The sequence below is a fragment of the Jaculus jaculus genome, chromosome 9 (assembly GCF_020740685.1).
Source record: "Jaculus jaculus isolate mJacJac1 chromosome 9, mJacJac1.mat.Y.cur, whole genome shotgun sequence".
Classification (NCBI taxonomy): Eukaryota; Metazoa; Chordata; class Mammalia; order Rodentia; family Dipodidae; genus Jaculus; species Jaculus jaculus.
The window spans coordinates 111,834,378-111,859,134 of NC_059110.1; positions in this window are offsets into that span (position 1 = coordinate 111,834,378).

Here is a 24,757-nt window from a genome sequence, read left to right on the forward strand (position 1 = left end):
TCTTACACATTGGCTGTCTATGGACCTACTAGCTGGCCTGTCAGACGTGTGGTTTGGGATTGGAAGACTAGTAGCTTATGTATGTTGTATCAGTCATAACTCTAGTCTCTTGTAGGAGTCAACTTGGGCTGGAGATGGCTTGGTGGTTAAGATCACTTCTTGAGAAACATGAGGACCTAAGGAGACCTGAGAGACCACTCAAGTTTGATCCCCAGGACCCACATAAGCAGCTAGGTATGGTCATGCACCACTGTAACTTCAGTCCTATAAGGGCAGCGGACTGAGAATCACTGGAACTCACCAAAAACAAACAAACAAACAAAAAAGGACTCTGGCTCAAGTGAAAACGGGTAGAAAAGCAATGGAGTAGTGGGACACCTGATGTTCCCCTCCAGCCTCTGCAGACCAGGCAAGTACATGGGGCACTACCTGGGCACATAGGCACACACATACCCATACACACACCCACACAGAAACACACTGGGAAGATGGCTGAGCAGCAGTTAAAGGCTCTTGCTTGCAAGCCTGTCTGCCCAAGTTCAATCCCCAGCTCTCTTGCACAGACAGACACAAAGCAGTGTGCCCTACAGAAATGGGAGGCCGAGCCAGGAGCATCCAGCTCATGGGCCAGCTACAGCATTGCGCACAAAGTGGCAAGAACGAAACACTCTGTCTCAGGCAAAGTGGAAAGACAAGACAAACACCCCAAGGTCGTTCTCAAACCTCCACATGTGCTCCGTGGCAATCACATGCACACACACATGCACGCATGCGTACACACACACTTGCACACAGAGTCAATGTGTAGGCACTGGACGTTTTGACCTTAGGCTTTTTTATTAATTACAGATAGACTTAATGTTCTTCCTACAGTGTCTCCACTTTGTTACCTGTGTGTAAATCTTCTCAGGATATCCAGAATGAAATTTAAGCTATCCTTTCTGCTGTGTTCCTTCTGCAGCTGATTATAGGAGCTTGCATTTCCTTTCCAATATTTTTTAAGTTTTTAAAAATTTTATTTATTTATTTGCAAACAGAGAGAGAAGAGAGACAGAGAGAGAATGGGCATACCAGGGTCTTCAGCCACTGCAAATGAACTCCAGACACATGTTCCCCTTGTGCATCAGGCTTACGTGGGTCCTGGGGAATTGAACCTAGGTCCTTTGGCTTCACAGGCAAATGGCTTAACCACTAAGCCATCTCTCCAGCCCCTCTCCAATATTTTAAATTGTTTTGTGTTTACTTCTTTGTGCGTATGTGTGCATGCATGTGTTCATGTGTATGAATGTGAGGGCACAGGTGCCATGGTGTACTTGTGGAGGTCAGAGGACAACTTTCAGGTTGATCCTTGCTTTCTACCTTATTTTTGAAGCAGTCTCTTGTTCACCTCTCTGTAACCATCCAAGAAATTCTCCCCGGGCTGGAGAGATGGCTTAGTGGTTAAGGCGTTTGCCTGCAAAGCCAAAGAATCCTGGTTCAAGTCTCCAGGACCCACGTAAGCCAGATGCACAAGACGGCGCGTGTGTCGGGAGTTTGTTTGCAGTGGCTAAAGGCCCTGGCGTGCCCGTTCTCTCTCTCCCTCTTTCTCTCTCTCAAATAAATAAAGAAAGAAAACTTTTAAATTCACCGGGCATGGTGGCACATGCCTATAATCCCAGCACTCAAGAGGCAGAGGTAAGGAGGATTGCAATGAGTTCAAGGCCACCCTGAGACTACATAGTTAATTCCAGGTCAGCCTGAGCTAGAGTGAAACCCTACCTCAAAAAAACAAAAAAAAATTTTTTTTAATTTTTTTTTTTAAAAAGAAATTCTCCTGTCCTGACCTTCCTTCTCACTGTAGGCATCCTGGGGGTTCATTCACCCATCACAAATTATGGCTTTTACCTGGAGTTTGGCGACCCTAACTCATGCACTCAGAGTTGTGTGGCAAGTGATTTATCCACAGAACCATGTCCCCAGCTCCTCATTTTCCTTATGTTCTTAAGGATTTTTGTTTACTTTAGATTTAAAATTAAAAGATTACAAGTTTATTTGAAGCCCCCTTGCAATTTCAATTTTCCTTCCTTACCATCCCCCAAAATAATCACCTCCTTGAAACTGGTAGATATCCTTCCCATCCAAGTTTTTTTTTGCTTTGTTTTGTGTTTGCTTTTATTTATTTACTTATTTTAGTATTATTATTATTATTATTTTGGTCTCATCTAGCCTAGGCTGGTATCAAACTCATTCTGTAGCCAAAGATTATCTTGAACTTCTGAGTCTTCCGTCTCTACCTCCCAAGTCCTGGGATTCCGGGTATATGGTACCACATCCAGCCCCATGCAAGGTGGGTTTTTTTATTATTATTTTCTTTTATTTATTTGAGAGAGAGAGAATGGGCACACCAGGGCCACTGCAAACAAACTCCAGATGTGTGTGCACCCTTGTGCAACTGGCTTATGTGGGTCCTGAAGAATTGAGCCTAGGTCCTCTGGCTTTGTAGGCAAGTGCCTTAACTGCTAAGCCATCTCTCCAGCCCTCAGAAGCAAAGTTTTAATCATTAAACTTTTACATTGAGGTGTCCTGTGCATTCTTTGCAACTATTTTGTCCTAATTCTTTAGTTTGTGCTTTTATAGTGTTAAAGGATCAAATTTAGGGCCGTACATGCTAGACAAGTACTATACCTTTGAGCTATATATTCTCAGCCCTTACCCACTGTTTTTAAAAGATCTTTTTCTGTCTTGATATATGTAGTCTTGGTTCCACTTTCCTTCTGTGTCATGGAATTACTATTGAAAAATTTATTTCTCATAAGTTATTGATGTTGTAGGTTTGTGTAACAGTCAGGGTTCAACCTCTACCCGGAAAACAAGCTCTGCAAACAAAGGTGGCCAAGTATCTATAAGCAAATGAAGGATAGCAAAACACAAAGCTTAACCCGAGTGAGGAAGACTACTGGCACGGGTCAGGGGCGAGCTAGTGATGGCGCGGTCTGCTTCCTGACAGCCACGCACGCAGGGGGGTCCACTGGAGCTCGGGGACCAGCTCGCCTGATGAGAAAACCCGCAAGACCCTGACTCAAAGGAAGTGGAAGTCGAGTACTGACACTCAAAAGTTGTCCTCTGGCCGGGCATGGTGGCACACACCTTTAATCCCAGCACTCAGGAGGCAGATGTAGGAGGATCACTGAGTTCAAGGCCACCCTGAGATTATATAGTGAATTCCAGGTCTGCCTGAGTTAGAGCAAGACCCTACCTCGGAACACAAACAAACAACAAAAGTTGTCCTCTGACCGCACACATTGTAGCATATATACACCCTCAATGGCACACAAACACACATGTATACACATCATACACACACAATACACGGAAGAAAGAAAGAAAGAAAGAAAGAAAGAAAGAAAGAAAGAAAGAAAGAAAGAAAGAAAGAAAGAAAGAAAGAAAGAAAGAAAGGAAGGAAGGAAGGAAGAAAGAAAGAAAACTTCTACAAAATGTAAGCATTGAATCTCTTTTTTCCTAAGTCAGGACTATCTTACCTTTTTTTGTTTTTATTTTGTTAATATATTTTATTATTTATTATTTGAGAGAGAGAGAGAGAGAAAGAGAATGGGCATGTCAGGTCCTCCAGCCACTGCAAACAAACTTCCAAATACGTACACCCCCTTGTGCATCAGGCTTACGTGTGTGCTGGGGATTTGAACTGGGGTCCTTTGGCTTTGCAGACAAACACCTTAACCACTAAACCATCTCTCCAGCCCTGTTTTTAGTTTTTATTTGAGAGAAAGAGGCAGAGAGAGAGAATGGGTGCGCCAGGGCCTTCAGCCACTGCAAAGGAACTCTGGACATGTGCACCCCCTTGTACACATGAGCAACAGTGCGCACTTGCATCACTGTGCATCCGGCTTACGTGGGACCTGGAGATGTGAGCATGAGCTTTTAAGCTTCACAGGCAAGCACTTTAACTGCTAAGCCATCTCTCCAGCCCACTGGGTTTTTTTGTTTGTTTGTTTGTTTTTTGTTTGTTTGTTCATTTGTTGAAGTAGGGTTTCACTCTATCCCAGGCTGACCTGGAATTCACTGTGTAATCTCAGGTGGCCTAGACTTTACAGAGATCCTCTTGCCTCTGCCTCCCGAGTGCTGGGATTAAAGGTGTTCACCACCATGCCTGGCCCACTGTTTTTTGAGATAGTGTCTCATGTAGTCCAAACTGGCCTTGAACTTGCTATGTAGCTGAGAATGACCTTTAACTCCTAATCTTCTGTCTCCACCTCCCAAGGGATGGGATTATAAGCATGGCCCATCCTACTGGATTTATTTTCACCTTTTGTATATTTAAATATTTAATTTAATTATTTCCTTATTTTTGTGGGAGGTGTGTGTGTGTATGATGTGTACACCAGGGTTTCTTGCCACAGCAGAAGAACAGCATATACATGCACCGCTTTTTAAAATATATTTTATTTATTTATTTATTTGAGAGAGAGACAAAGAGGCAGAGAGAGAGAGAAGGAGATAATGGGTGCGCCAGGGCCTCCAGCCGCTGCACATGAACTCCAGATGCATACGCCCCCTTGTGCATCTGACTTACGTGGGTCCTGGAGAATAGAACCGGGATCCTTTGGCTTTGTAGGTAGACGACTTAACCACTAAGCCATCTCTGCAGCCCTGCACCACTTTTTCGAATCTGGCTTTACAAGGGGCCTGGGGAATTGATCCCAGGCTGGCAGGCTTTGCAAGTGAACACAATTAACCACTGAGCCATGTCCCCAGGTTCACCGTTTGTATTTTGTTTTACATCCTTCAGTTTCTTCTTACTCTTTTATATTTATTTGTTTGTTTGAGAGAGAGAGAGGGAGGGAGAAAGAGGCATATAGACAGAGTGTGTATATAGGAGCACTAGAGCTTTCAGGGACTGCAAACAAGCTCCAGACATATTTGCTGTGCCACCTTGTACATCTGGCTTACATGGGTCCTGGGGAATCGAACCTGGGTACTTTAGCTTTGCAGGCAAGCACCTTAACCAGCAAACCATCTCTCCGGCCCCTTCTTACTCTTTTTAAAAAAAATTTATTTATTTGCACATGGGTGTGTTTGTGTACATATGTACAAGTATGTATGGGTATATGAGGTCTCTTGCTGCTAGAAATGAGTGCCCATTGGCTTTATGTGGATGACCTAGGAATTAAGCCAGGGCCAGCAGGCTAACAAGCAAGCACCTTAAAGCACTGAGTTTTTTCCCTAGGCCCCTCCTCTTACTCTTTCAATTGCTGCCATGTTTGCATGGTAACTGTGTTCACCCCCTGACAAGCGGCATTCCTGATCCCACAGTGCACGCATCTGAGAAATGTTTCTCAGAGCCTTCCTCCTCTTCCAGAAATTTCTTCAGTTCCTCAAAAGGAAGGGCCTGGATAAATTGACAGATTAGTATGATTACATTTACCTTTGAGTGGAACAAATCTGACAGTGAAAAGCAAACCCTGGGCACTGGGGAGATGGTTCAGAAGTTAAAGGCCTTTGCTTGTAAAGCCTGCTGGACAGGGTTTGATTCCCCAGTACCCACATAAATCCAGATCACCCAAAGTGGTGTATGTGTCTGGAGTTTTATTTGCCGTAACAAAAGGCCATGGCACACCCATTCTCATTCTCTCTCTCTCTCTCTCTCTCTCTCTCCTCTTTCTCTCTAATGAACAAATATACTTTTTTCCAAAACCTGATCACAAGACATTACAGAAGGTGTTTGGAAGTACTGAAGATAAGGGAAGAGGGAAGAAAAAGAAGGGAGGGGTGGTTTCAACAGCAGCCACTGAGTAGACAAGGTAGTGCATCATACAGACAGTACAGGAAGCTCTCTTAAGTCCAGATGAGCTGGACCTCCTTTCTGCAGGTGCCCACCATTCTACCCTAGTGAAGGGCTTTGATTTAGGCTCCAGGACCTCACCTCATTCTTGAGGAAGCTTCTTGGTGTGTGGTTCACGGTGAAGAAGTCTGCCAAACTTTAGATTGCAGAAAAAACGGTATGTGCTTGTACCTCTCTTCCCCCTAATGTTCAAGCCTAGTATTGAATTAAACCATTCCCTCCCTTCTCTTTGGTTTCCTACTCCCTTATCTTCACCTCTTTCCAAACACCTTCCTAGCCCTTTACTTGCTCCAGGTTCCGATGATACAAAATGGTAGTACATTATCTGTTTATCCAAGTAACTGGGCTCATTTCCAGCAGTCTTCAGAACTCTCCACTCTGGAAGGGTGTTTGCCACACTATCCTTCCGCACCATCACAGGCCTGCAGATGTATTTAACCCATTACTGTGCAATCAATGGCCAAGGACATGGTCTTTCCTGACAGCTGCACCCCTGAAAAATAAAGTCTTTGCCTACCTAATTTTCAATTCTGAGTAACTGGGTCCTGATGAAATATGCAAATTACCACTGTGAGACACAGAAAATGATTTCCACTCTAGGCCACTAACATCTGCAGAAACTGCAGTAGTCTATGTTTTCCTCTATTTTGTAACTTTTTCTTTAAAAAAATTTTTTTTTCTTTGCAAGCATATAGAGAGAATGGGCATGCCAGGGCCTCTTAATGCTGTTAATGAACTCCAGATGCATGTGCCACCTTGTGCATCATGGGTACTGGTGAATCAAACCCAGTCCACTGGGCTTTGGAAATAAGCACCTTAGCTGCTGAGCCAGCTCTCCATCCCTATTGTAACTTTTAAAACATTTTTTTTTCTTATAACCTTTGGACAAAGGATTATGCCATGAGGGTGACACCCTAATGGTTGGATTGATCTGGATTAATGTTGATGATAAAAAGAGTTGACTGGAGATGGATCAATGGTTAAAGGCAGTTTACAGCCTGGCAGCTGGGCTTCAAGTCCCCAGTACCCACATAAAGCCAGATGCAGAGAGTGGCACATGAATCTAGAGTTTGTTTGGAGTGGCAGAAGGCCCTGGCGTGCCTGTTCCCACCACCCTTCTCTCTGCTTACAAATAATTTTTTAATACTTTTATTTATTTCTTTAGAGAGAGAGAGAATGGGCGCACCAGAGCCTCCTGCCACTGCAAACAAACTCCACATGCATGCTCCACCTTGTGCAGCTGGCTTGAGTGGGTACTGGGGAATTTAACCTGGGTCCTTTGGCTTTGCAGGCAAACGCCTTAACCACTAAGCCATCTCTCCAGCCCTCCATTATTATAGTTTTGCCTTTTACATTTTGATCTGACAATCCATCTGGAGTTTTTCTTTAACACTGTATGTAGGGATCAACTTTCATTTATTACCTCTGTGGTGGTTTAGCATTCCTGGCACTATTTGTTGAAAATCCCAGCCTTTCCCCACTAAGCTTCAGTATTATTCTCTCGTTTATCAAATGTCCTTGTACATATGGGATCCATTTCTGCTATCTTTCATTTGGTTTTTCTATTTGTCTGTCCCAGCTCCAATGTCACACTGAAATATTAGAAGTGTTACAATCAATCTTCAATCTACTAGAACAAGTCTTTCTGCCTCATTCTTTTTTAAAATTTATTTATTTATTTATTTATTGGAGAGAGAGAGAGAGAGAAAGAATGGGCATGCCAGGGCCTCCAGCCACTACAAACAAACTCCAGATGCATGTGCCCCCTATGTGCACCTGGCTTACATTGGTCCTGGGGAGTCGAATAAGGGTCCTTAGGTTTCGCAGGCATGTGCCTTCACCACTAAGCCATCTCTCCAGCCCTCGACCTCATTTTTTTTAGAGTATCATGGCTGACTGACTTTGGTCCTTTGCATTTTAAGTCCACACACAGTAAGACAGTTGGGGATTTGAGGTTGCATTAAATTCATAAATTAGTCTGAAAAGAGTCAACTTTTTTTTTCTTTTTTGGTTTTTTGAGGCAAGGTCTCACTCTAGCTCAGGCTGATCTGGATATCACTATGTAGTCTCAGGGTAGCCTTGAACTCATGGTGATCCTCCTAACTCTGCCTTCCAAGTGCTGGGATCAAAAGTGTGTATAAGAATCAACATTTTTACAATATTGTATCTTCTAATTCTCCAGTAAAGTATGTGTCTTTTAAGTCTTTTCTAAAATGGCTTGTATTTCATAACAAGATGTCAGAGGCTATCATTACAAATTTTCATTTTGTGCTTGTTGCTAATATATAATTGATATGTATATAATCATATCACTAAATTATCTTTTTAAAATTTTATTTGTGTGGTGGGGGCATGCCAGGGTCTCTTGCTGCTGTTAGCCAACACCAGATGCTGATGCCAATTTTTGCATCCAGCTTTATGTGAGTGGCTTGAGAATTGAACCTGGGCCAGCAAGCTTTGTAAGTAAGTGCCTTTAACCATGGAGCCCTCTTCCCAGCTCCTCAATTATTTATCTGTAAACCTTCTAAACTTCTGTCATATGTATTAGGTCATCAGCTTTTTCCTCTCCTCATCCTCCTCCTTTTGAAAATATTACTATTTTGTATATTTTTCTTGTATTCCTATCCTTGCTGGATCTCTGTACATTGTGACATAGAGACAGTGATAGTGGACATCCTCATGGTATTTATGATCTCAGAAAGAAATCTCATTAATTTGCAGAATCTAAAAAAAGCTGCCCTCATTGAAATAGAGAGTAAAGTGGTATGCAACTCTTAATTTTTTTAACACTTCTTTTTAACATAAACAATTAGGGTTATACATACTTTTCCTCAAAATAATGGATTTTGTTTAATCCCCTAATGAATGTATATGTATTTAAAAAAATCTAAGTTATACTAGAATTTCTCCCTAGATTCATGAGTTGCTTAAAAAATGTATTTGAGCTGGAGAGATGGCTTAGCAGTTAAGGTACTTGCCTGCAAAGCCTAAGGACCCAGGTTCAATTCTCTAGGTCCCATGTAAGCCAGAGGCACAAGGTGGTACATATATCGAGTTTTTTGGCAATGGCTAGAGGCCCTGGTGCACCCATTCTCTCTCTTTCTCCCTCTGTATCTAATAAATAAATAAAATTTTAATGTTGTATTTAGCTGGACATGGTGGTGCACGCCTTTTATCCCAGCACTCAGAAAGCAGAGGTAGGAGGATCACCATGAGTTTGAGGGCAGCCTGGAACTACAGAGTTCCAGGTCAGCCTGGGCTAGAGTGAGACCCTACCTCCAAGAAAAAAAAAATTTTTTTTAATTTATTTATTTGTGAGGAGAGAATACAGGTACACCTGGGCCTCTTGATGCTACAAACTCCAGAAATATGCACCACTTTGTGCATCTCGCTTTACGTGGGTACTGAGGAGTTTAACCCAGGTTGTCAGACTTGACAAGCAAATGCCTATAACCACTGAGCAATCTTCCTAACCCTCATAAGTTACTTAAAAACTGTGTGCCTCCCTTATTGAGAAGACCCCTCTCCCCAACCAGAGGCTAAGCCTGTCCACTGGAAAACCTGCCACATCCTTCCACACCAGGCCCTGGGCCAGGATCACTGAGCTGAAAATTTTGCCATAGCCATGTGAACAGTAAAAGGAGCCAGAGGCTAGAAGCCAGATCTTCAGCCTGTGGGTAAGTTCTCTTCAACTCAGTGATTCCCTCCAGTGCCCTTAGCACCTGGTCTTAAAATTTTTTATACAAAGACAGAATATAATAGAGAAATTTTTGGAGAAGAATTAATCTATGCAATACAAGTTTAGAAATTGTGTGTGTGTTCATCTATGTGATTGCAGACACATGTGTGTGTTCATATATGTGATTGTAAGCACATATATTTGTGTGTGTGTTCATGCATGTGATTGCAGGCACATGTATGCTATGGCATGCATGTGGAGATCAGAGGACAACTTCAAGTGTCAGTACCCACCTTCAGCCTTGTTTGAGGAAGTGTCTCTTGTCGTTCATCGCCACATTTGCAAGGCTAGCTGGTCAGCAAGCTTCCAGAGATCTCCTGTCTCCATCTCCCATTTTGCCATAGGCATACTGGGATTATTGATGCCTAATACAGCTGCCATCTTTACCCGGGTTCTGGATATTCAAACTCAGGTACTCACACTTGTGCCGTCCACTGAGCCATCTGCCCAGCCCTGAAAATCTCGAAAGACAATTTAATGTTTCTACCAGGAGAATCAAGGAAATTAAGGTCCATAGCACCTGCAGGGTTCCAAACCCTCTTGGCAGGCACTTTACCTACTAAGCCATCTCCTTCCCTGCCTACGTTCACTTTACCCATTACCCTCTCTTTCCCACCTCCTTTAATATTTCTTCCTTCTCTTTTATGATCCCCTTTCTAGTTTCATGATCTACACACACACACACATACACGTCCAAGAGTTCCAGAATGACTTCTGCACATGCTTTTACCAAGTGCCCAGAACAACCACAAAGGCTGCTTATGAGAGGGCCCCTTGAGGCAGGTAGAACTGTAGCAGACTGCCCTCATCCAGCCAGCTACCCCCTGCAGTGGCTCCTCTTCCTGCCCCAGGTCTTCCTTAGGATCCTGTACTCACTGCTTCAGATCCAGCAGATACCCTTCCTTGGAGTGAGGGAGCTTAGCAAATCTTTATGTTCTTCCTCAGGCAAGAGGCTTCTTACCAGGTCCTGCACCTGCTCCATCAAACTTCTAGAATCTCCCAAACTTAAGGACTTTCCTGAAAAGGCAGAAATTATGAACCTGGCCCACTATATCAACAGGCTTCATTCCTAAGGCCCCACTATACCTCCTTTTATAAATATATTTTAATATTTTTTATTTGTATTTATTTATTTGAGAGACAGAAACAGAGAGAGAATGGGTACACCAGAGCCTCCAGCCACTGCAAACGAACTCCAGACACATGCACTACCTTGTGCATCTGGTTTATGTGGGTCCTGGGGAATCGGACCTGGGTCCTTTGGCTTGGCAGGCAAGTGCCTCAACCGCTAAGCCATCTCTCCAGCCCAGAAATATTCTTAAATTTTATTTATTTATTTGCAATGGGACCTCTCCCATTGCAAAGAGAGAAAGAGAAAGAGAGAACAGGCACACCAGGGCCTCTAATCTCCACAAACTCCAGATACATGTGCCAATTTGTGCACCTGGCTTTATGTGGGTACTGGAGAATCAAACTTTGTCCTTAGGCTTTGCAAGCAAGTGCCTTAACCACTAAACCAATATTTTTATTTCTTTTTCTCTTTTTATTTTATAGAGAGAGGGAGAGAATTAGTACATCAGGGCCTCAGCCACTGCAATTGAATTCCAGATGCTTGCGCCATCTAGTGGGCATGTGTGACTTTGTGCTTGCCTCACCTTTGTGCATCTGGCTTACAGGGGATCTGGAGAATCACAGGCAAGCACCTTAACTACTAAGCCATCTCTCAAGCCCTATTTTTATTTCTTTGTTTTTAATGTTTTTATTTACTTATTTGAAAGAGTGAGAGGAAGAAAGGCAGACAGAGAGAAAGAGAATAGGCATGCCTGGGCTGCAAACGAACTCCAGATGCATGTGCCACCTTGTGCATCTGGCTTACATGGGTCCTGGGGAATCGAACCTGAGTCCTTTGGCTTTGCAGGCAAGAGCCTTAACCACTAAGTCATCTCTCCAGCCCTTTATTTCTTTTTGAGACAGAGTCTCATGTGGCCCAGGCTTGAACTTACTATGTAGCTGAAGATGGCCTTGAACTTCTGATCATCTTGTTTCTATCTCCCCAAGTACTGTGATTACAGGTCTATGACACCATGCCCAGCTAGACTCCATTTTTGGTACCTTTTTTGGTTTTCAGGCCATGTCTGTGTCTTCCTTTCTCCTGTCATGTTGTGTGGGCCCCTGGAGCTCACCTGGCACCACTGCCTGTCCTTGGGCTCATAAGGCGTCTCTGATCCCATAAGAAAATTCACTTTGTGACTTAAAATATCCTAATAAAGCTTCTGCTATTTGCAAACAAAGACCTTTAAGGAAGGCATGCATCTCTGCATCCCATGATTTTCCTCTCCTTTCTGGGACCTCAACCTTCACCCTACAAACAACCATAAAAAGCTAGTTTCTCTAGGAAAATCCTGGAGTTCCTCTGGAGCAATTTTATGGAAAACAGGACCAGGAAAACCTCATTGTGAGCTTCTGGGTCTTGAAAACTTTTTCAAAAGGTAAAAACACACCCAGGCTTGTGAGATGGCTTGGCACTTAAGGTGCTTCCCTACAAAACCTTATAACCTGGGTTTGATTCCCTGATGTCCACGTAAAGCCACGTGCACAAAGTGGCACATGATCTGGAGTTCAGTTGTAGTGACTATAGGCCATGACATGCCCATCCTCTCTCTCCCTATCCCTTTCTGCATGAAAATAAATTAATTAACTCAATTAAACAATTAAGCCCATCCTGGTAAGAGAACTATGTGTACCTTCCCTGAGCAGCTGCTACATCTCCAGAAATTTCACCTGAGGAAGAAAAGACCAGCATCAGGCCTGGGGAAATGTCTCAGCTGTTAAAGGTATTTGTTTGCAAAGCCTGACAGCCTAGGTTCAAATTCCCAGTACCATGTAAAGCCCTCTCTCCCTACTTCCCTCTCTTTTCTTTCTCCCCTTGCAAATGAATAAATGAACATTTTTGGTAGAATAAACAGTATTTTTAATTAATTTATTTGAGAAAGAGAATGAGTGTGCCAGGGCCTCTCATCACTGCACACAAACTCCAGATGCATGCACCACCATGTGCATCTGGCTTACGTGGGTTCTGGGAAGTTAAACCAGGATCCTTAGGCTTTGCAGGCAAGTGCCTTAACTGCTAAGCCATCTCTCCAGCCCAAACTGTATCAGAAAGAAAGAAAAGAAAAGAAAGAAAGGGAAAAGGAAAGGAGAGAGAAGAAGGAAGGAGGGAGGGAGAAAGGAAGGATAGACCAACAACAAAACTTTTGCCAAAGGGGAAGCTGACCGTGTCCTTAAATTGGAAGCATTATGCCCTGCAGCTGTCATAACTTCTGGGAGCACTGGACAGGTGCCACCCTGGTGGGGAGGGTGATGGTGGTGGTGGCACTTTCTGTGCGGGGAATGTGCCACGTGGGGTGTTTTCATTTTGTTATGCTTCACGTCTGCTCTCTTGCTGAGTACCTACAATGTTGCTGGAGTCAACACAGAGAGGTGAGTAAAGCCAGGCCCTCGTTGCAGGTTGCTCCCTGTCCAGTGGGGGAGGTGGACATGGAAACCACGTGTTCATAAGACAGAGCAAAACAAACACAAAATTCAGGCTAGGGCCAGTCAGTACGAGAGATAAGGAGAATGGTCTTGACACCAACTGGTGTGTCTGCACCAAAGCAATTGGTTGTCCCAGAGAGCGGTAGGGGTATGAGGGGCCTGGGTGCTTCAGAAGGCTGCCTGGGGGCTGCTCCTGGAAGATGATGCATGCACCACCATGTGCTGACATGTCTTGAGAGCCTAAGGGCTGCCCCAGCAAAGGTGCCCAAGAATGCCCTTGATAGCGGGATGTCTCCCTCCTTTCTCCTCTCCCTAGTCCTGCCTGACTCCAGCCTCACTTTCTCTCAAGGGAATCCAAACATTTCTAGCTTATCTTCCAATGTAGTAGTATATTGGTTTACCAATTGTGAGACTGACCACTAGAAGCTGACTGCAATTTCTTTGAATAATTTTGTTATCAATTCTGAGTCTGTGTTGTCCTGGACTTGGAACTCAGCCTTTGTCCTGGATAAAGACAAGAGTAAAGGTCACATTGGCACTGACCCAAAAGGCCTTTCTCCAGAACACCCTTGCTGGCATAGCCCCTTCTTGGTTTCCCTACACTGCCCCTCCCTCTGAGGGCGCTTGCCACTGAGCTCTTCAAACAAGCCTGCCACCCTCACTACCAGAAGTCAACGTTATGGGTCAACACAGCCCCTGGCTTAAGCCTGCTCTGCCACCTTCCTACCTCATGACCATGGATAAGTTGTTTGACCTCATTCAATCTGTTTCCTCATCTATAGATTTAAAAAATATATTAAAAGTAGCTACTGGGGCTGGAGAGATGACTTAGTGGTTAAGGCACTTGCCTGCAAAGCCTAAGGACTCATGTTCGACCCTCTAGATCCCACATAAGCCCAATGTATAGTGACACAAACATGCAATGTCACACATGTGCACAAGGGGGCACATGCATCTGGAGTTCAATTGCATTGGCTAGAGGCCCTGGAGCACCAATTCTCAGTCATTCTTTCTCATTTAAAAAAAAATGGGTGTGGTGGCGCACGCCTTTAATCTCAGCCCTTGGGAGGCAGAGGTAGGAGTATTGCCGTGAGTTCAAGGCCACCCTGAGACTCCATAGTGAATTCCAGGTCAACTTGGGCTAGAGTGAGACCCTACCTCAAAAAACAAAAAAAAAAAAAAAAGGTCAGTCTGCTGGGCTTGCCTCAAAAAATATAATAATTAAAGTAGCTTCCGCAAAGGACACAGTGAAAAAAGCAAAGAGGCAACCTACAGAATGGGAAAAAATCTTCGCCAGCTATATATCTGATAAAGGATTAATATCTAGGATATACAAAGAACTCAAAAAGTTAACTAATAAGGAATCAAACAGGCCAATCAAAAAATGGGCTAAGGAGCTAAATAAAGAGTTCTCAAAGGAAGAAATACGAATGGCATATAAGCACCTAAAAAAATGTTCTACGTCACTAGTCATCAGGGAAATGCAGATTAAAACTACATTGAGATTCCATCTCACTCCTGTCAGATTGGCCACCATCATGAAAACAAATGATCATAAATGTTGGCGGGGATGTGGAAAAAAAGGAACCCTTCTGCACTGCTGGTGGGAATGCAATCTGGTCCAGCCATTGTGGAAAACAGTGTGGAGGTTCCTAAAGCAGCTAGAGATTGATCTACCATATGACCCAGCTATAGCACTCCTAGGCATATATCCAAAGGACTCATCTCATTTCCTTAGAAGTACATGCTCAACCATGTTTATTGCTGCTCAATTTATAATAGCTGGGAAATGGAACCAGCCTAGATGTCCCTCAACAGATGAGTGGATAATGAAGATGTGGTACATTTATACAATGGAGTTCTACTCAGCGGTAAAGAAAAATGAAGTTATGAAATTTGCAGAAAAATGGATGGACCTGGAAAGTATTATACTAAGTCAGGTAACCCAGGCCCAGAAAGCCAAGCGCCACATGTTCTCCCTCATATGGGGATCCTAGCTACAGATGACTGGGCTTCTGTGTGAGAATGAAAATACTTAGTAGCAGAGGCCAGTAAGTTGAAAAGGAGACATAAAGGGTGGAGAAAGGAAGGGAAGAGGATACTTAATAGGTTGATATTGTATATATGTAATTACAATGATTGTAATGGGGAGGTAATATGATTGAGAATGGAATTTCAAACGGGAAAGTGTGGGGGTGGGGAGGGAGGGAATTACCATGGGATATATTTTATAAAAGTAGCTACTGGGGGCTGGAGAGATGGCTTAGCAGTTAAGGCACTTGCCTGCAAAGCCAAAAGACCCAGATTCGACTCCCCAGGACCCACGTAAGCCAGATGCACAAGGGGTGCATCTGGAATTCCTTTGTAGTGGCTGAAGGCCCTGGCACACCCATTCTCTCTCTCTCTCTCTCTCTCTCTCTCTCTCTCTTTCCCCCTGCCTATTTCTGTATCTCTCTCCCTCTCTCAAATAAATATATATTTTTAAAGTAGCTACTGGGCTGGAGAGATTATTCAGTGGTTCAAGGCACTTGCTTGCAAAGCCTGACAGTGTTCAATTCCCCAGTACCCCCATAGAGTCAGATGCATGAAGTGGTGCGTGCATCTCATCTGAAGTTTGTTTGCAGTGGCAAGAGGCCACGGGCATGCCCATATTCATTCTCTCTCTCTCTCAAATAAACAAATAAATTTTTTTAAAAAAGTAAAAGTAGCTACTTCTGCTTGGAAAACAAAGGGATGTAAGTAAGCACTGACCACAGCGCCTGCTTCATGCTGCAGTGCTCAGTGAATATGAGCTATTTCACCACCTTACCTTTTTTTTTTTTTTTTTTTTTTTTGGTTTTTTGAGGTAGGGTCTCACTCTAGCTCAGGCTGACATGGAATTCATGTAGTCTCAGGATGGCCTCGAACTCAAGAGGATCCTCCTACCTCTACCTCCCAAGTGCTGGAATTAAAGGTGTGCTCCACCATGCCCGGCTCTTATATGCACTTTAAAAAAATATTTTTAATATTTGCAAGCAGAGAGAATGGGCATGCCAGGGCCTCTTGCCACTGCAGATGAACACCAGATGCGTGCACTACTTTGTCCATCTGGCTTCACGTGAGTACTGGGGAACCCAGACCAGCAGGCTTTACAAGCAAGCACCTCTAACTACGGAGCCATTTCTCCAGCCCCATTTTATACACTTTTTTTTTTTTAAAAAAAAAGCTCTTTTTTTGGATTTTTTTTTTTTAATTTTTATTTATTTGAGAGGGACAGACACAGAGAGAAAGACAGATAGAGGGAGAGAGAGAGAATGGGCGGGCCAGGGCTTCCAGCCTCTGCAAACAAACTCCAGACGCGTGCGCCCCCTTATACATCTGGCTAACGTGGGACCTGGGGAACCGAGCCTCGAACCGGGGTCCTTAGGCTTCACAGGCAAGCGCTTAACCGCTAAGCCATCTCTCCAGCCCTTTATACACTTTTTTTTTTCAAGGAGTGAGAAAGAAAGAATGAACATGCTAGGGCCTCTTGCCACTGCAAATTCCAGATGCATGTAACACTTTGTACATCGGGCTTTACACGAGTTCTAGGGAATTGAACCCCAGGCTAGAAGGCTTTGCAAGCAAATGCCTTTAACCACTGAGCCAACTTTCCAGCCCCACTTTTTTTTTTAATCAAGCTAAACAAAAATTTATTCAAAACAAGCTGGGTGTGGTGGTGCACACCTTTAACACAGCACTTGGGAAGCAGAGGTAGGAAGATCACTGTGAGTTGAAGGCCAGCCTGGGACTACAGAATGAATTCCAAGTCATCCTGGGCTACAGCAAGACCCTATCTCGAAAAAAAAAAAAGTTATTTAAAACTTAAGGAAGGAGACAAAGCTCCTTTAAACAGAAGGTGTCCCAAGCAGGCAACCCCAGGTTAGCATGCCTTGCACAGGGGCAGTATTATAGCCAGTGAGGTTTGGGCGCACTTTATCAGAGAAAAAGGAAAACTGAATTCCAAGCACTTGCTCCTCTCATCCGCTTTCCAAACTGCCAAGTGATTTTTACATGAATGTTCTAGTTGATGCCCTCAAAAGCATCAATAATACTGACATGGGGTCTGTTGCAGTCAGGTTTGCATTATTGGCATGAAACACTCAACCAAGAGCATCTTGTTTGGGGGGGGGGAATGGGTTTATTTTGGTTTACAGACTCGAGGGGAGACTTCATGATGGCAGGGGAAAACGATGGCACGAAGAGGGTGGACATCAGCCCCTGGCCCACATAAAGTGGACAACAGCAACAGGAGAGTGTGCCAAACACTGGTAGGGGGAAACTGGCTATAACACCCATAAGTCCGCCACCAACAATACACTGCCTCCAGGAGACTTCATTTCCTAAATTGCCGCCCGCTGAGGACCTAGTATTCAGAGCACCTAAGTTTATGGGGGACACCTGAATCAAACCACCACAGGGTCCTTATTAGGCCATGCTTCAAAGCCACTGTTGTGTTTCTGTGATGATAAAGGATGGTTACGTTGGGAACCTGGAATCCCACCATCAGGGAACCTCACAGGCAGATTAAATAGTGTGGAGGGATCAGCCAAGATTTCATGTGTAGCTCAAAGACCTTGAAAACTGGTCGCATACCTTGTTCCCATGCCATCAGTTTGGTTTCATTGTAGTGATAATACCTCAGCTGGCATCAAGAACCGCAAACAAGTGAGGTGAGTACACACAGGAGGAAAATCCCAGGTTATTGTTTTTTAAGTATTCATTCATTCATTTATTCTTTTGGGAGAGAGAGGGAAGGAAAATGGGCATATCAGGGTCTCCTGCCACTGCAAACTCCAGACACATGCACCACTTTATGAATCTAGCTTTACATGGGTACTAGGGAATCGAACCTATACCCAGCAGGCAAGTGCCCTTAACCACTGAGCCATCTCTCCAACCCCCCCTCAAGATTATTTTTCTAGGGATATAAAGCATACCTTCAGATAAAATGTGTCAGTTGACCAAAAAAAAAAAAAAAAATGCAAGATGAGACCCAGGTTCGATTCCCCAGGACCCATGTAAGCCAGAAGCCAGATGCACAAGGCACATGCATCTGGAGTTCATTTGCAGTGACTACAGGCCCTGGCATGCCCATTCTCTCTCTCTCCCTCTCTCTCTCTCTCTCTTTCTTTCTATTTCTCAAATAAATAAATAAAAATCAAGTATTTTTTAAAATGCAAAATTAAAACACGTATGTAAACAGTACAGTATGGGGAGGGGAGAGAAGGAGGAGTAATCTCTTTAAAATTGTGTGTGCACGTGTGTTTTGAGTGTGAAGTGCTGGCACACATGCCGCATTGAGTGTGTGAACGTCAGAAGACAAGTCTCTCCTCTTCTGTCCAGTTCTTACTCTGGATTATTTGTTGTCCTTTGCTGTGTTTGCCATGAGCAACATTCCCCTCCTGTCAGCACCAGCATGTTGAGATTACAGAAAGCCCTCAGTGGCTTATGGGTTTTCTTGGGCCTGGAGATGGGTGCTCCAGCTTCAGCAGCAATCCACAGAGTTTTTCCCACCCAAATGTAGGAAAAAGAAAAAAAAAAAAAAACCCTCAGCTATTAAAAGCACTTGCTTACAAAGCCTGTTTAACCAAGCCTAACAAACTGGGCTCAACTCCCCACATGCAACTGTCGTTCATTTGTAGTGGCTAGAGGCTCTGGTGTGTCCGGACTCACTCCCCCTGCCCCTTATCTCTCTGCTTGTAAATAAATAAATAAAGTATTTTCAAGCATCTGGCATTCATTTTCAGTGACCAGAGTTCATGGTGCACCCACCCACACACACACACACACACAAACACATTTTCTTTTTAAAACTTCCAGTACAGGGGCATCCTATAATATGCCTGCTCAGTTCTGCTGAAAACTGTCAAGATCATTACAAACCAAGATAAGTCTGAGAAACGATCATACCCAAGACCACCATGGACTACAATAGAGGAAAGGGGAAGGGAGGAGAGGGAAGGGAAGGGAAGAAGTCTGATCCATAAAACTCTTCACTGTTTAAAAAAATATATTTATTTATGAGAGAAAGAGAGAGAGAGAGCACCAGGGCCTCTAGTCACTGCAAACAAACTCCAGACACATGCATTACCTTGTGCATCTGGCTTACATGGGTCCTGGGTAATCAAACCTGAGTCCTTAGGCTTTGCAGGCAAGTACCTTAACCACTAAGCCATCTCTCCACCCCTCTTCACCAGTTTTTTCTTTTCTTTTTTTCTTTTTCTTTTTCTTTTTTAGGTAGGGTCTCACTCTAGCTCAGGCTGACCTGGAATTCACTATGGAGTCTCAGTATAGCCTCAAACTCACGGCGATCCTCCGACCTCTGCCTGGGATTAAAGGCGTGCGCCACCACACCCAGCTCTTCACCAGTTTTTATATCATGAAATATTTCCAATCCTGGGGCTTCTGAGAACCACTGAGCCCTGGTGGTGGGTTTTTTTGTTTTGTTTTGTTTTGTTTGCATATGTGCGTGTATATGAATGTTCCTATGTGTGGGTGTGTGTAGATGCATGTGGAGGCCAGAGGTCAATGTCTAGTATCTTCTCAGTCACACTCCACCTTCTTTTTGAGAGTGTCTCTCAATGAACCCAATTTAGCTAGACTAGCTAGCCATCAAACACTAGAGGTTCTCCTGTCTCTGCTTCCCCAGGGCTGGGATTACAGTCCTATGCCACTGTTTTCTTTTAACGTGGGTGCTGGGGAAAGTCTAAATCCAGGTCCTTGTGCTTGTGTGGCAAGCACTTTGCAACTGAGCTATCTCCCCAACCCTTGTTTATTTTTGTCTTTTACTTGAGGGTCTCATGTAGCTCAAATTGGCTTCAAACTTGCAATGTAGCTGAGGATGGCCTTGAACGACTGATCCTGTTGCCTCCACTTCCCAAGTGCAGGGATCACAGATGGGCACCACCATGCACAGCTTTGGTTCACTTTTTTTATTCTTCTACCTTTGGCAGCCTAGGGTCGAGCGAGAATCCAAAGTTCCAAGACAACTGGAATGGTTCTTCTTCCCTGTTCACAGAAAGCGAGGCCACCAGGACACAGTAAGGGTGGTGGCCAGCAGATCCCAGATTCCCTCATGGTTCTCGTGAAACTGGCCTGAGGGAAAGAGGAAGCAAGAATTGCCCCAGAAATTGAGATCCACTTTCTTCATCTCTTGGGGCAGAGTTGCCACCTGTTCCCAGGAGCCTGAGGGCTCAGAAAGTAGATTTCCCAAACCCCAGCCACATTCTCACTAATGGCAAGCAGATCCAGGGCTGCCATGCCCACCAGAGCTCTCACCAGCAGCCCTACCTGGCTGTTTCTTCCCTTGGCTCTGAACCCTGGGCCTCCCTCTCTGGCAGCTGGATGTGTGCTTCCATGTCAACCCTTTCCCAATTTGATGATGCTAAGTGATCCTTGGGAGAAGAAAACGCTTCCTGGGTTCCACCACCACCCACATCCTACTTACCTTCCCCTAAGTCCCTTCTGCCTGGCCCAGCACCTACCCACTCTGTTCCACCACGGTGGTACACTCTCAGCTCTCTCTCAGCCTAAGAATTCTAGGTGTCTGGCCAGTGCCCAGAAATACAAACCCATCTCAAAGGCCACCTACCTCCTCACTGTCCCTGGCTTTTCACCAGAACTGCAGTGTTGGAATCCCTAGTCAGATCTCCACACAGTTCCTGGCCTGAATCTCAGGAAGCTATCACAGGCATGTTTTTGTTATTGGTTTTTGTTGAGACAGGGTCTCATGTAGCCCAGGTTGGCCTTGAACTTGAAATGTAATCAAGGATAACCTTGAACTTTCTGATCCTACTGCCTCCACCTCCCCAGTACTGGGATTACAGGTCTGTCCCACCATATCCAGTTTATGCATCCTGGGGATTAAACCCAGAGCTTCCTACGCTTTAGGCAAGCACATGCCGGGCATGGTGGTGCACGCCTTTAATCCCAGCACTCGGGAGGCAGAGGTAGGAGGATAACCATGAGTTCGAGACCACCCTGAGACTCTATAGTGAATTCCAGGTCAGCCTGGGCTAGAGTGAGACCCTACCTCAAAAAAACCAAAGAAATAAAAAATAAAAATAAAAGTTTCCTAGATGAGCTTTTCTTGGGTCAGGCTAGGTGCCTTTAGATAAGCCAAATTATGGCTCAGGTTGAGGAAGATAGGACCAGATCTTCTTGCCTTTTGGACCCAAGGAGGAGGCAGAAGATCTTGGTATATAGGCTAGATGAGTCTAGCCAGAGAATGGTACAGAACCAAGTGTCCAGGACCGTGCACCCAATGAGCTGAATCGAGAGACGGGATGATGACAGGTACCAACCAAGTCACTGCTGTGCCCAAGGGTATGAAAATGACCTCAGAGCCAGCTATGCGAATGCCACACTGTGGTGGGAAGCAACGAAGATACAGAATTACTCCAGCTAACACTTGTAGGCAACAGGATGGGCCAGTGAGGACTCAGCCTCCGTACCCATCATAGTCCTCAGGGAGTTACAGACCCTCCTCATCCACTTCCTCCTCCTCTGGCCTGAGCCCATCCTCAGAGATAATCGGGAGGAGCCCAGCCTGTCTTCCTCCACACCCCCTCTTCTCCAGCATGTGAAGGAAATGGTGACGGCAACAATCATGACACAGCTGCTGAGCTGTGGGCTGCACACCAGGCCCCGTGTTCTTGGTCACAACAGCCCTGCAAGGTACTATCCTCATCCACAGAGAAAGCAGAGCTTGAGGAGGGCACGCAGCTGGGTACGGCAGAACTGGGATTCGAACACAGCTCATTCCCTGGGCCTTGCCGCCCCGCCCTGACTGGCTGAGGCTGAGGAAGCAAACGGGAAGGATTATCCCAACTCCTAGGACTGAGCTCAGACGTTGCATCTCTCCTGGCCCCATTAGGGGAAAGGGCTGTAGCTAGATGGGGTTTAAAAAAAAAAAAAAATCCCACACTCCAGCAGGGCATGGTGGCGTACACCTTTAATCCCAGCACTCAGGAGGCAGAGGTAGGAGGATTGCTGGGAGTTCGAGGCCAGCCTGAGACTACATAGTGAATTCCAGGACAGCCTGGGCTAGAGTGAGACCCTATCTCGGGGGGGGGGGGCGAGGAAAAATCCCACACTCCCCCAGGCCCCACTCCAAGAAGAATGTCATGATGCTAGGCAAGGACCACAGAGGAGACAGGCTGCTAGGATTGGTGGCGGGGGCAGGGGAGGGGGGAAGGACCTCCTCCTGCCTGCCTGCCTGGAACTTTGTACTTAGCCCAGAAGTATTAGACAATACTACACATAACACCCTAAGAAGCCAGTGTCAGAAGATAAGGATTCCTCCACTGGAGCACTCCTCCCTCCCCTGGCTGTGAGAACCTCAGAGGTCCTGGGGGGACCTCTTCTCTCTCATTCATCATGGCAGATGGAAGTGTGAAAATCCCTCAGAAAAAAATCCTTCAGGAGGGCTGGAGAGATGTCTTAGCAGTTAAAGCATTTGCCTACAAAGCCAAAGGATCCTGGTTAGACTCTCCAGGACCCACGTAAGCCAGATGCACAAGGGGGCGCATGCATCTGGAGTTCATTTGCAGTGGCTAGAGGCCCTGGTGCACCCATTCTCTCTCTCTCCCCCCTTCTCTCAAATAAATAAATATATATTTAAAAAATAAAGCCTGGTGTGATGGCACACGCCTTTAATACCAGCAATAGGGAGGCAGAGGTAGGAGGATTGCTGTGAGTTCGAGGCCACCCTGAGAATATAGAGTGAATTCCAGGTCAGCCTGGGCTAGAGTGAGAAAAAAACTAAAAAGAAAGAAAAAGAGCTGGGTGTGGTGGCACATGCCTTTAATCTCAGCACTCGGGAAGCAGAGGTAGGAGGATCACCGTGAGTTCCAGGCCACCCTCAGCTTCAGGTCACTCTGACCCTACCTCAAAAAATAAAGAAAAGGAAAAGAAATAGCAGGAGGAAAGTGAGCCCTCCCAGAGCAGGAGGGAAGACCTCAGAACAATGAGAAACTATGGAAGACAGGCAGTGTCAGAGGAAAAGCCTGGGCACCGTGGGCACCACCTGCTCCCTCTGTGAACCATGCCTGGACTGAGCTGCTCAGGGCCAGTCAGGAGTTGGGCAAAAGGCACAGACAGCAGAAGTCCGCCAACTTCCCAGGCCTTCCCCAGCTTTCTCACGCCACCTTGGGCTTTCTGTGCTGGGACAGGAGAAAGACCAGTGTAGTGGTTTGATTCAGGTGACCCCCATAAACTTAGGTGTTGTGATTGCTAGCTCCCCAGCTGATGGAGATTTGGGAATTAATGCCTCCTGGAGGGAGTGTATTGTTGGGGGTGGGCTTATGGGCTTTATAGCCAGTTTCCCCATGCCAGTGTTTGGCACACCCTCCTGTTGCTGTGGTCCACCTTATGTTGGCCAGGGGGTGATGTCCACCCTCTGCTCATGCCATCGTTTTCCCCTGTCATCGTGGAGCTTCTCCTTGAGCCTGTAAGCCAAAATAAATCTCTTTTTCCCAGAAGCTGCTCTTGGTTGGGTGATTTCTACCAGCAATGCGAACCGGACTGCAACAGGCAGCGACCCCACAGTCCTCACCACTGCTCGGGCAGCAGCTGCTGCCTGTACTGCCACTCCTTCACCCAGGGCCCTTTATTTAAGGAGAGGCCAAGACGTGAGGTAAACAGGAACACATTGCCCTTTATTTTGCATTTTCAGAATACTGTACAAAGGGTGTAAAAATCCTATTCACACTTTGCTTAGAAAGACATGAAGTGAAAGTTCGCTATGATACATGGGATCAGGGGTGAAGGCCAGGAGGCAGCAAACAGGGCAAGTGAGCACTCTTCTCCCGTCAGCCCCTGGGAGAGGGCTCAGGCACTCACACCTTCCCAAAGCAACACGCCCCCAGTGGGACCAGTGAGAGAAGACGGCGCTGTCTCCAGCCTAGTCTCAGACTTGGGGACCCACTTCTCAAACTGAGGAGTCAGTGCCTGTGTCTGCTCCTTCACTGCCCTGCAGCGCTCAGCAGCCTACCAAGCCCGTGTGCAGACGGCCCACCACCCCTCAAGACCACACGAGACCACCGGCCCCAGCATCGGCCTGCACAGGGACACCGGTGAGCGGCTGGGGAAGCCCCCGCCCCGCCCACACCGTATTGTCACCGCTTCCTCACCCCACACCCCTCACATCACTGCGGCGGGCAGTGTCGAACTGGACCTGTGTTTCCAATGACTCGTGTGCGCCTTCCTCAAGCCAACCCAGGAGGTGCCGACACAGCAGTGTCTCCTCCAGCCCCATCGCTCTGTGGGTAAACAAGCCCTCTAAGCCAGCTCCCCCAAACCTGCCCATGTACCCCTACACCTCCTTTACACCAATCTGCATCTGCTGCTCTATTCTGCCTATGTTCCCTAAGACTCAGCTCGCTACCCCCACCCTGCCCCTGCCCACCCCTCTCCCCAGCCTCCACCAGGACCACGCTAGCAGAACCCTGGCCCCTCACCTTGGGAACCGGGCCACTCCCCACCAGTGCCACCTCCCCTCTCTTACCCTCCCCCACCCACTTAGGGTGGGTTTCAGGAGAGCCACCAAAGCCTGATCTTAGAGCAGATACCTCTCTACCCAATGGGCTGAGGCACCGCGACATGCATGCTTCCATTACGTACAA